The following is a 14,297-nucleotide window of genomic DNA, read 5'->3' as shown; positions in this document are numbered from 1 at the left end:
GAAGTCCCTTTCCTATACAATTCCACCAAGCTTATTATTAGGAGTTGTACTAATGGAATTTCTCAAACATGGATAAAAAAAACCTTGGAGTTCATTTTTTGTGCATTCTCTAACATATATTATAGTTTTCAAATTTTTTTGAGTAAAATTTTCATTTGGTTATGCCTCATATCTATTTTGTTTACGAGAAAAATGGGAGAGTGAGTTTTGGATCTGAAAAAAAATTTGAACATCCAAAATGGAAATTCACAAATGCTGAGAGATATAATTCCAAAACGTATCTGTGATTTTTATGGATAGGCAAAAAGTGGGTTGTTTGGCTCCGGTAAATATCCAACCACTTGAGAATTTGATTTTTTCTTCTCCTTGAAAATTTTGGATCATTAGGCCACTTGCAGCCTCAACATGTTTCCGGCATGCATGTCCACCACATTTAAAGCATGTTAGGATCAGTTAGAAGTCCCTTTCCTATAAAATTCCACCAAGCTTATTATGAGGAGTTGTACTAGTGGAATTTCCCAAACATGGATAAAAATAACCTTGGAGTTCATTTTTAGTGCATTCTCTAACATATATTATAGTTTTCAAATTTTTTTGAGTAAAATTTTCATTTGGTTATGCCGCATATCTATTTTGTTTACGTGAAAAATGGAAGAGTGAGTTTTGGATCTGAAAAAAAAATTTGAACATCCAAAATGTGAATGCACAAATGCTGAGAGATATAATTCCAAAAAGTATCTGTGATTTTTATGGATAGGCAAAAAGTGGGTTGTTTGTCTCTGGTAAATATCCAACCACTTGAGAATTTGATTTTTTCTTCTCCGTGAAAGTTTTTGATCATTAGGCCACTTGCATCCTCAACATGTTTCCGGCATGCATGTCCACCACATTTAAAGCATGTTAGGATCAGTTAGAAGTCCCTTTCCTATAAAATTCCACCAAGGTTATTATTAGGAGTTGTACTAGTGGAATTTCCCAAACATGGATAAAAAAACATTGGAGTTCATTCTTAGTGCATTCTCTAACATATATTATAGTTTTAAAATTTTTTTGAGTAAAATTTTCTTTTTGTTATACCTCATGTATTTTTTGTTTACGAGAAAAATGGGAGCGAGAGTTTTGGATCTGAAAAAAAATTTGGACATCCAAAATGGAAATGCACAAATGCTGAGAGAGATAATTCGAAAAAGTATCTGTGATTTTTAAGGATAGGCAAAAAGTGGGTTGTTTGGCTCTGGTAAATATCCGACTACTTGAGAATATGATTTGTTCTAGTCCTTGAAAATTTTGGATCATTAGGCCACTTGCATCCTCAACATGTTACCGGCATACATGTCAACCACATTTAAAGCATGTTAGGATCAGTTAGAAGTCCCTTTCCTATAAAATTCCACCAAGCTTATTATTAGAGGTTGTATTAGAGGAATTTCCCAAACATTGATAACAAAACCTTGGTGTTCATTCTTAGTGCGTTCACTAACATTTATTATAGTTTTCAAATTTTTTTGACTAAAATTTTCATTTTGTTATGCCTCATATCTTTTTCTTAGCGAGCAAAATGGGAGATTGAGTTTTGGATCTGAAAAAATATTTTGAATATCAAAAATGTAAATGCACAAATTCTGAGGGAGATCATTCCAAAGAGTATCTGTGATTTTTAAGGATAGGCAAAAAGTGGGTTGTTTGGCTCTGGTAAATATCCGACTACTTGAGAATTTGATTTGTTCTACTCCGTGAAAGTTTTGGATCATTAGGCCACTTGCATCCTCAACATGTTTCCGGCATGCATGTCCACCACATTTAAAGCATGTTAGGATCAGTTAGAAGTCCCTTTCCTATACAATTCCACCAAGCTTATTATTAGGAGTTGTACTAATGGAATTTCTCAAACATGGATAAAAAAAACCTTGGAGTTCATTTTTTGTGCATTCTCTAACATATATTATAGTTTTCAAATTTTTTTGAGTAAAATTTTCATTTGGTTATGCCTCATAACTATTTTGTTTACGAGAAAAATGGGAGAGTGAGTTTTGGATCTGAAAAAAAATTTGAACATCCAAAATGGAAATTCACAAATGCTGAGAGATATAATTCCAAAACGTATCTGTGATTTTTATGGATAGGCAAAAAGTGGGTTGTTTGGCTCCGGTAAATATCCAACCACTTGAGAATTTGATTTTTTCTTCTCCTTGAAAATTTTGGATCATTAGGCCACTTGCAGCCTCAACATGTTTCCGGCATGCATGTCCACCACATTTAAAGCATGTTAGGATCAGTTAGAAGTCCCTTTCCTATAAAATTCCACCAAGCTTATTATGAGGAGTTGTACTAGTGGAATTTCCCAAACATGGATAAAAATAACCTTGGAGTTCATTTTTAGTGCATTCTCTAACATATATTATAGTTTTCAAATTTTTTTGAGTAAAATTTTCATTTGGTTATGCCTCATATCTATTTTGTTTACGTGAAAAATGGAAGAGTGAGTTTTGGATCTGAAAAAAAAATTTGAACATCCAAAATGTGAATGCACAAATGCTGAGAGATATAATTCCAAAAAGTATCTGTGATTTTTATGGATAGGCAAAAAGTGGGTTGTTTGTCTCTGGTAAATATCCAACCACTTGAGAATTTGATTTTTTCTTCTCCGTGAAAGTTTTGGATCATTAGGCCACTTGCATCCTCAACATGTTTCCGGCATGCATGTCCACCACATTTAAAGCATGTTAGGATCAGTTAGAAGTCCCTTTCCTATAAAATTCCACCAAGGTTATTATTAGGAGTTGTACTAGTGGAATTTCCCAAACATGGATAAAAAAACATTGGAGTTCATTCTTAGTGCATTCTCTAACATATATTATAGTTTTAAAATTTTTTTGAGTAAAATTTTCTTTTTGTTATACCTCATGTATTTTTTGTTTACGAGAAAAATGGGAGCGAGAGTTTTGGATCTGAAAAAAAATTTGGACATCCAAAATGGAAATGCACAAATGCTGAGAGAGATAATTCGAAAAAGTATCTGTGATTTTGAAGGATAGGCAAAAAGTGGGTTGTTTGGCTCTGGTAAATATCCGACTACTTGAGAATATGATTTGTTCTAGTCCTTGAAAATTTTGGATCATTAGGCCACTTGCATCCTCAACATGTTACCGGCATACATGTCAACCACATTTAAAGCATGTTAGGATCAGTTAGAAGTCCCTTTCCTATAAAATTCCACCAAGCTGATTATTAGAGGTTGTACTAGAGGAATTTCCCAAACATTGATAACAAAACCTTGGTGTTCATTCTTAGTGCGTTCACTAACATTTATTATAGTTTTCAAATTTTTTTGACTAAAATTTTCATTTTGTTATGCCTCATATCTTTTTCTTTACGAGCAAAATGGGAGATTGAGTTTTGGATCTGAAAAAATATTTTGAATATCAAAAATGTAAATGCACAAATTCTGAGGGAGATCATTCCAAAGAGTATCTGTGATTTTTAAGGATAGGCAAAAAGTGGGTTGTTTGGCTCTGGTAAATATCCGACTACTTGAGAATATGATTTGTTCTACTCCGTGAAAGTTTTGGATCATTAGGCCACTTGCATCCTCAACATGTTTCCGGCATGCATGTCCACCACATTTAAAGCATGTTAGGATCAGTTAGAAGTCCCTTTCCTATACAATTCCACCAAGCTTATTATTAGGAGTTGTACTAATGGAATTTCTCAAACATGGATAAAAAAAACCTTGGAGTTCATTTTTTGTGCATTCTCTAACATATATTATAGTTTTCAAATTTTTTTGAGTAAAATTTTCATTTGGTTATGCCTCATATCTATTTTGTTTACGAGAAAAATGGGAGAGTGAGTTTTGGATCTGAAAAAAAATTTGAACATCCAAAATGGAAATTCACAAATGCTGAGAGATATAATTCCAAAACGTATCTGTGATTTTTATGGATAGGCAAAAAGTGGGTTGTTTGGCTCCGGTAAATATCCAACCACTTGAGAATTTGATTTGTTCTACTCCGTGAAAGTTTTGGATCATTAGGCCACTTGCATCCTCAACATGTTTCCGGCATGCATGTCCACCACATTTAAAGCATGTTAGGATCAGTTAGAAGTCCCTTTCCTATACAATTCCACCAAGCTTATTATTAGGAGTTGTACTAATGGAATTTCTCAAACATGGATAAAAAAAACCTTGGAGTTCATTTTTTGTGCATTCTCTAACATATATTATAGTTTTCAAATTTTTTTGAGTAAAATTTTCATTTGGTTATGCCTCATAACTATTTTGTTTACGAGAAAAATGGGAGAGTGAGTTTTGGATCTGAAAAAAAATTTGAACATCCAAAATGGAAATTCACAAATGCTGAGAGATATAATTCCAAAACGTATCTGTGATTTTTATGGATAGGCAAAAAGTGGGTTGTTTGGCTCCGGTAAATATCCAACCACTTGAGAATTTGATTTTTTCTTCTCCTTGAAAATTTTGGATCATTAGGCCACTTGCAGCCTCAACATGTTTCCGGCATGCATGTCCACCACATTTAAAGCATGTTAGGATCAGTTAGAAGTCCCTTTCCTATAAAATTCCACCAAGGTTATTATGAGGAGTTGTACTAGTGGAATTTCCCAAACATGGATAAAAATAACCTTGGAGTTCATTTTTAGTGCATTCTCTAACATATATTATAGTTTTCAAATTTTTTTGAGTAAAATTTTCATTTGGTTATGCCTCATATCTATTTTGTTTACGTGAAAAATGGAAGAGTGAGTTTTGGATCTGAAAAAAAAATTTGAACATCCAAAATGTGAATGCACAAATGCTGAGAGATATAATTCCAAAAAGTATCTGTGATTTTTATGGATAGGCAAAAAGTGGGTTGTTTGTCTCTGGTAAATATCCAACCACTTGAGAATTTGATTTTTTCTTCTCCGTGAAAGTTTTGGATCATTAGGCCACTTGCATCCTCAACATGTTTCCGGCATGCATGTCCACCACATTTAAAGCATGTTAGGATCAGTTAGAAGTCCCTTTCCTATAAAATTCCACCAAGGTTATTATTAGGAGTTGTACTAGTGGAATTTCCCAAACATGGATAAAAAAACATTGGAGTTCATTCTTAGTGCATTGTCTAACATATATTATAGTTTTAAAATTTTTTTGAGTAAAATTTTCTTTTTGTTATACCTCATGTATTTTTTGTTTACGAGAAAAATGGGAGCGAGAGTTTTGGATCTGAAAAAAAATTTGGACATCCAAAATGGAAATGCACAAATGCTGAGAGAGATAATTCGAAAAAGTATCTGTGATTTTTAAGGATAGGCAAAAAGTGGGTTGTTTGGCTCTGGTAAATATCCGACTACTTGAGAATATGATTTGTTCTAGTCCTTGAAAATTTTGGATCATTAGGCCACTTGCATCCTCAACATGTTACCGGCATACATGTCAACCACATTTAAAGCATGTTAGGATCAGTTAGAAGTCCCTTTCCTATAAAATTCCACCAAGCTTATTATTAGAGGTTGTACTAGAGGAATTTCCCAAACATTGATAACAAAACCTTGGTGTTCATTTTTAGTGCGTTCACTAACATTTATTATAGTTTTCAAATTTTTTTGACTAAAATTTTCATTTTGTTATGCCTCATATCTTTTTCTTTACGAGCAAAATGGGAGATTGAGTTTTGGATCTGAAAAAATATTTTGAATATCAAAAATGTAAATGCACAAATTCTGAGGGAAATCATTCCAAAGAGTATCTGTGATTTTTAAGGATAGGCAAAAAGTGGGTTGTTTGGCTCTGGTAAATATCCGACTACTTGAGAATATGATTTGTTCTACTCCGTGAAAGTTTTGGATCATTAGGCCACTTGCATCCTCAACATGTTTCCGGCATGCATGTCCACCACATTTAAAGCATGTTAGGATCAGTTAGAAGTCCCTTTCCTATACAATTCCACCAAGCTTATTATTAGGAGTTGTACTAATGGAATTTCTCAAACATGGATAAAAAAAACCTTGGAGTTCATTTTTTGTGCATTCTCTAACATATATTATAGTTTTCAAATTTTTTTGAGTAAAATTTTCATTTGGTTATGCCTCATATCTATTTTGTTTACGAGAAAAATGGGAGAGTGAGTTTTGGATCTGAAAAAAAATTTGAACATCCAAAATGGAAATTCACAAATGCTGAGAGATATAATTCCAAAACGTATCTGTGATTTTTATGGATAGGCAAAAAGTGGGTTGTTTGGCTCCGGTAAATATCCAACCACTTGAGAATTTGATTTGTTCTACTCCGTGAAAGTTTTGGATCATTAGGCCACTTGCATCCTCAACATGTTTCCGGCATGCATGTCCACCACATTTAAAGCATGTTAGGATCAGTTAGAAGTCCCTTTCCTATACAATTCCACCAAGCTTATTATTAGGAGTTGTACTAATGGAATTTCTCAAACATGGATAAAAAAAACCTTGGAGTTCATTTTTTGTGCATTCTCTAACATATATTATAGTTTTCAAATTTTTTTGAGTAAAATTTTCATTTGGTTATGCCTCATAATGGGAGCGAGAGTTTTGGATCTGAAAAAAAATTTGGACATCCAAAATGGAAATGCACAAATGCTGAGAGAGATAATTCGAAAAAGTATCTGTGATTTTTAAGGATAGGCAAAAAGTGGGTTGTTTGGCTTTGGTAAATATCCGACTACTTGAGAATATGATTTGTTCTAGTCCTTGAAAATTTTGGATCATTAGGCCACTTGCATCCTCAACATGTTACCGGCATACATGTCAACCACATTTAAAGCATGTTAGGATCAGTTAGAAGTCCCTTTCCTATAAAATTCCACCAAGCTTATTATTAGAGGTTGTACTAGAGGAATTTCCCAAACATTGATAACAAAACCTTGGTGTTCATTCTTAGTGCGTTCACTAACATTTATTATAGTTTTCAAATTTTTTTGACTAAAATTTTCATTTTGTTATGCCTCATATCTTTTTCTTTACGAGCAAAATGGGAGATTGAGTTTTGGATCTGAAAAAATATTTTGAATATCAAAAATGTAAATGCACAAATTCTGAGGGAGATCATTCCAAAGAGTATCTGTGATTTTTAAGGATAGGCAAAAAGTGGGTTGGTTGGCTCCGGTAAATATCCGACTACTTGAGAATTTGATTTGTTCTACTCCGTGAAAGTTTTGGATCATTAGGCCACTTGCATCCTCAACATGTTTCCGGCATGCATGTCCACCACATTTAAAGCATGTTAGGATCAGTTAGAAGTCCCTTTCCTATACAATTCCACCAAGCTTATTATTAGGAGTTGTACTAATGGAATTTCTCAAACATGGATAAAAAAAACCTTGGAGTTCATTTTTTGTGCATTCTCTAACATATATTATAGTTTTCAAATTTTTTTGAGTAAAATTTTCATTTGGTTATGCCTCATATCTATTTTGTTTACGAGAAAAATGGGAGAGTGAGTTTTGGATCTGAAAAAAAATTTGAACATCCAAAATGGAAATTCACAAATGCTGAGAGATATAATTCCAAAACGTATCTGTGATTTTTATGGATAGGCAAAAAGTGGGTTGTTTGGCTCCGGTAAATATCCAACCACTTGAGAATTTGATTTGTTCTACTCCGTGAAAGTTTTGGATCATTAGGCCACTTGCATCCTCAACATGTTTCCGGCATGCATGTCCACCACATTTAAAGCATGTTAGGATCAGTTAGAAGTCCCTTTCCTATACAATTCCACCAAGCTTATTATTAGGAGTTGTACTAATGGAATTTCTCAAACATGGATAAAAAAAACCTTGGAGTTCATTTTTTGTGCATTCTCTAACATATATTATAGTTTTCAAATTTTTTTGAGTAAAATTTTCATTTGGTTATGCCTCATAATGGGAGCGAGAGTTTTGGATCTGAAAAAAAATTTGGACATCCAAAATGGAAATGCACAAATGCTGAGAGAGATAATTCGAAAAAGTATCTGTGATTTTTAAGGATAGGCAAAAAGTGGGTTGTTTGGCTTTGGTAAATATCCGACTACTTGAGAATATGATTTGTTCTAGTCCTTGAAAATTTTGGATCATTAGGCCACTTGCATCCTCAACATGTTACCGGCATACATGTCAACCACATTTAAAGCATGTTAGGATCAGTTAGAAGTCCCTTTCCTATAAAATTCCACCAAGCTTATTATTAGAGGTTGTACTAGAGGAATTTCCCAAACATTGATAACAAAACCTTGGTGTTCATTCTTAGTGCGTTCACTAACATTTATTATAGTTTTCAAATTTTTTTGACTAAAATTTTCATTTTGTTATGCCTCATATCTTTTTCTTTACGAGCAAAATGGGAGATTGAGTTTTGGATCTGAAAAAATATTTTGAATATCAAAAATGTAAATGCACAAATTCTGAGGGAGATCATTCCAAAGAGTATCTGTGATTTTTAAGGATAGGCAAAAAGTGGGTTGGTTGGCTCCGGTAAATATCCGACTACTTGAGAATTTGATTTGTTCTACTCCGTGAAAGTTTTGGATCATTAGGCCACTTGCATCCTCAACATGTTTCCGGCATGCATGTCCACCACATTTAAAGCATGTTAGGATCAGTTAGAAGTCCCTTTCCTATACAATTCCACCAAGCTTATTATTAGGAGTTGTACTAATGGAATTTCTCAAACATGGATAAAAAAAACCTTGGAGTTCATTTTTTGTGCATTCTCTAACATATATTATAGTTTTCAAATTTTTTTGAGTAAAATTTTCATTTGGTTATGCCTCATATCTATTTTGTTTACGAGAAAAATGGGAGAGTGAGTTTTGGATCTGAAAAAAAATTTGAACATCCAAAATGGAAATTCACAAATGCTGAGAGATATAATTCCAAAACGTATCTGTGATTTTTATGGATAGGCAAAAAGTGGGTTGTTTGGCTCCGGTAAATATCCAACCACTTGAGAATTTGATTTGTTCTACTCCGTGAAAGTTTTGGATCATTAGGCCACTTGCATCCTCAACATGTTTCCGGCATGCATGTCCACCACATTTAAAGCATGTTAGGATCAGTTAGAAGTCCCTTTCCTATACAATTCCACCAAGCTTATTATTAGGAGTTGTACTAATGGAATTTCTCAAACATGGATAAAAAAAACCTTGGAGTTCATTTTTTGTGCATTCTCTAACATATATTATAGTTTTCAAATTTTTTTGAGTAAAATTTTCATTTGGTTATGCCTCATAACTATTTTGTTTACGAGAAAAATGGGAGAGTGAGTTTTGGATCTGAAAAAAAATTTGAACATCCAAAATGGAAATTCACAAATGCTGAGAGATATAATTCCAAAACGTATCTGTGATTTTTATGGATAGGCAAAAAGTGGGTTGTTTGGCTCCGGTAAATATCCAACCACTTGAGAATTTGATTTTTTCTTCTCCTTGAAAATTTTGGATCATTAGGCCACTTGCAGCCTCAACATGTTTCCGGCATGCATGTCCACCACATTTAAAGCATGTTAGGATCAGTTAGAAGTCCCTTTCCTATAAAATTCCACCAAGCTTATTATGAGGAGTTGTACTAGTGGAATTTCCCAAACATGGATAAAAATAACCTTGGAGTTCATTTTTAGTGCATTCTCTAACATATATTATAGTTTTCAAATTTTTTTGAGTAAAATTTTCATTTGGTTATGCCTCATATCTATTTTGTTTACGTGAAAAATGGAAGAGTGAGTTTTGGATCTGAAAAAAAAAATTTGAAGATCCAAAATGTGAATGCACAAATGCTGAGAGATATAATTCCAAAAAGTATCTGTGATTTTTATGGATAGGCAAAAAGTGGGTTGTTTGTCTCTGGTAAATATCCAACCACTTGAGAATTTGATTTTTTCTTCTCCGTGAAAGTTTTGGATCATTAGGCCACTTGCATCCTCAACATGTTTCCGGCATGCATGTCCACCACATTTAAAGCATGTTAGGATCAGTTAGAAGTCCCTTTCCTATAAAATTCCACCAAGGTTATTATTAGGAGTTGTACTAGTGGAATTTCCCAAACATGGATAAAAAAACATTGGAGTTCATTCTTAGTGCATTCTCTAACATATATTATAGTTTTAAAATTTTTTTGAGTAAAATTTTCTTTTTGTTATACCTCATGTATTTTTTGTTTACAAGAAAAATGGGAGCGAGAGTTTTGGATCTGAAAAAAAATTTGGACATCCAAAATGGAAATGCACAAATGCTGAGAGAGATAATTCGAAAAAGTATCTGTGATTTTTAAGGATAGGCAAAAAGTGGGTTGTTTGGCTCTGGTAAATATCCGACTACTTGAGAATATGATTTGTTCTAGTCCTTGAAAATTTTGGATCATTAGGCCACTTGCATCCTCAACATGTTACCGGCATACATGTCAACCACATTTAAAGCATGTTAGGATCAGTTAGAAGTCCCTTTCCTATAAAATTCCACCAAGCTTATTATTAGAGGTTGTAGTGGAGGAATTTCCCAAACATTGATAACAAAACCTTGGTGTTCATTCTTAGTGCGTTCACTAACATTTATTATAGTTTTCAAATTTTTTTGACTAAAATTTTCATTTTGTTATGCCTCATATCTTTTTCTTTACGAGCAAAATGGGAGATTGAGTTTTGGATCTGAAAAAATATTTTGAATATCAAAAATGTAAATGCACAAATTCTGAGGGAGATCATTCCAAAGAGTATCTGTGATTTTTAAGGATAGGCAAAAAGTGGGTTGTTTGGCTCTGGTAAATATCCGACTACTTGAGAATATGATTTGTTCTACTCCGTGATAGTTTTGGATCATTAGGCCACTTGCATCCTCAACATGTTTCCGGCATGCATGTCCACCACATTTAAAGCATGTTAGGATCAGTTAGAAGTCCCTTTCCTATACAATTCCACCAAGCTTATTATTAGGAGTTGTACTAATGGAATTTCTCAAACATGGATAAAAAAAACCTTGGAGTTCATTTTTTGTGCATTCTCTAACATATATTATAGTTTTCAAATTTTTTTGAGTAAAATTTTCATTTGGTTATGCCTCATAACTATTTTGTTTACGAGAAAAATGGGAGAGTGAGTTTTGGATCTGAAAAAAAATTTGAACATCCAAAATGGAAATTCACAAATGCTGAGAGATATAATTCCAAAACGTATCTGTGATTTTTATGGATAGGCAAAAAGTGGGTTGTTTGGCTCCGGTAAATATCCAACCACTTGAGAATTTGATTTTTTCTTCTCCTTGAAAATTTTGGATCATTAGGCCACTTGCAGCCTCAACATGTTTCCGGCATGCATGTCCACCACATTTAAAGCATGTTAGGATCAGTTAGAAGTCCCTTTCCTATAAAATTCCACCAAGCTTATTATGAGGAGTTGTACTAGTGGAATTTCCCAAACATGGATAAAAATAACCTTGGAGTTCATTTTTAGTGCATTCTCTAACATATATTATAGTTTTCAAATTTTTTTGAGTAAAATTTTCATTTGGTTATGCCTCATATCTATTTTGTTTACGTGAAAAATGGAAGAGTGAGTTTTGGATCTGAAAAAAAAATTTGAACATCCAAAATGTGAATGCACAAATGCTGAGAGATATAATTCCAAAAAGTATCTGTGATTTTTATGGATAGGCAAAAAGTGGGTTGTTTGTCTCCGGTAAATATCCAACCACTTGAGAATTTGATTTTTTCTTCTCCGTGAAAGTTTTGGATCATTAGGCCACTTGCATCCTCAACATGTTTCCGGCATGCATGTCCACCACATTTAAAGCATGTTAGGATCAGTTAGAAGTCCCTTTCCTATAAAATTCCACCAAGGTTATTATTAGGAGTTGTACTAGTGGAATTTCCCAAACATGGATAAAAAAACATTGGAGTTCATTCTTAGTGCATTCTCTAACATATATTATAGTTTTAAAATTTTTTTGAGTAAAATTTTCTTTTTGTTATACCTCATGTATTTTTTGTTTACGAGAAAAATGGGAGCGAGAGTTTTGGATCTGAAAAAAAATTTGGACATCCAAAATGGAAATGCACAAATGCTGAGAGAGATAATTCGAAAAAGTATCTGTGATTTTGAAGGATAGGCAAAAAGTGGGTTGTTTGGCTCTGGTAAATATCCGACTACTTGAGAATATGATTTGTTCTAGTCCTTGAAAATTTTGGATCATTAGGCCACTTGCATCCTCAACATGTTACCGGCATACATGTCAACCACATTTAAAGCATGTTAGGATCAGTTAGAAGTCCCTTTCCTATAAAATTCCACCAAGCTGATTATTAGAGGTTGTACTAGAGGAATTTCCCAAACATTGATAACAAAACCTTGGTGTTCATTCTTAGTGCGTTCACTAACATTTATTATAGTTTTCAAATTTTTTTGACTAAAATTTTCATTTTGTTATGCCTCATATCTTTTTCTTTACGAGCAAAATGGGAGATTGAGTTTTGGATCTGAAAAAATATTTTGAATATCAAAAATGTAAATGCACAAATTCTGAGGGAGATCATTCCAAAGAGTATCTGTGATTTTTAAGGATAGGCAAAAAGTGGGTTGTTTGGCTCTGGTAAATATCCGACTACTTGAGAATATGATTTGTTCTACTCCGTGAAAGTTTTGGATCATTAGGCCACTTGCATCCTCAACATGTTTCCGGCATGCATGTCCACCACATTTAAAGCATGTTAGGATCAGTTAGAAGTCCCTTTCCTATACAATTCCACCAAGCTTATTATTAGGAGTTGTACTAATGGAATTTCTCAAACATGGATAAAAAAAACCTTGGAGTTCATTTTTTGTGCATTCTCTAACATATATTATAGTTTTCAAATTTTTTTGAGTAAAATTTTCATTTGGTTATGCCTCATATCTATTTTGTTTACGAGAAAAATGGGAGAGTGAGTTTTGGATCTGAAAAAAAATTTGAACATCCAAAATGGAAATTCACAAATGCTGAGAGATATAATTCCAAAACGTATCTGTGATTTTTATGGATAGGCAAAAAGTGGGTTGTTTGGCTCCGGTAAATATCCAACCACTTGAGAATTTGATTTGTTCTACTCCGTGAAAGTTTTGGATCATTAGGCCACTTGCATCCTCAACATGTTTCCGGCATGCATGTCCACCACATTTAAAGCATGTTAGGATCAGTTAGAAGTCCCTTTCCTATACAATTCCACCAAGCTTATTATTAGGAGTTGTACTAATGGAATTTCTCAAACATGGATAAAAAAAACCTTGGAGTTCATTTTTTGTGCATTCTCTAACATATATTATAGTTTTCAAATTTTTTTGAGTAAAATTTTCATTTGGTTATGCCTCATAACTATTTTGTTTACGAGAAAAATGGGAGAGTGAGTTTTGGATCTGAAAAAAAATTTGAACATCCAAAATGGAAATTCACAAATGCTGAGAGATATAATTCCAAAACGTATCTGTGATTTTTATGGATAGGCAAAAAGTGGGTTGTTTGGCTCCGGTAAATATCCAACCACTTGAGAATTTGATTTTTTCTTCTCCTTGAAAATTTTGGATCATTAGGCCACTTGCAGCCTCAACATGTTTCCGGCATGCATGTCCACCACATTTAAAGCATGTTAGGATCAGTTAGAAGTCCCTTTCCTATAAAATTCCACCAAGGTTATTATGAGGAGTTGTACTAGTGGAATTTCCCAAACATGGATAAAAATAACCTTGGAGTTCATTTTTAGTGCATTCTCTAACATATATTATAGTTTTCAAATTTTTTTGAGTAAAATTTTCATTTGGTTATGCCTCATATCTATTTTGTTTACGTGAAAAATGGAAGAGTGAGTTTTGGATCTGAAAAAAAAATTTGAACATCCAAAATGTGAATGCACAAATGCTGAGAGATATAATTCCAAAAAGTATCTGTGATTTTTATGGATAGGCAAAAAGTGGGTTGTTTGTCTCTGGTAAATATCCAACCACTTGAGAATTTGATTTTTTCTTCTCCGTGAAAGTTTTGGATCATTAGGCCACTTGCATCCTCAACATGTTTCCGGCATGCATGTCCACCACATTTAAAGCATGTTAGGATCAGTTAGAAGTCCCTTTCCTATAAAATTCCACCAAGGTTATTATTAGGAGTTGTACTAGTGGAATTTCCCAAACATGGATAAAAAAACATTGGAGTTCATTCTTAGTGCATTGTCTAACATATATTATAGTTTTAAAATTTTTTTGAGTAAAATTTTCTTTTTGTTATACCTCATGTATTTTTTGTTTACGAGAAAAATGGGAGCGAGAGTTTT

This window comes from Aristolochia californica, unplaced genomic scaffold (assembly GCF_029961685.1).
Source record: "Aristolochia californica isolate CCGP_79_NKW_82.1479 unplaced genomic scaffold, dmAriCali1.0.hap1 SCAF_11, whole genome shotgun sequence".
Taxonomy (NCBI): domain Eukaryota; kingdom Viridiplantae; phylum Streptophyta; class Magnoliopsida; order Piperales; family Aristolochiaceae; genus Aristolochia; species Aristolochia californica.
The sequence above is the reverse complement of the archived record's forward strand: the minus strand, read 5'-3'. Positions refer to the sequence as shown.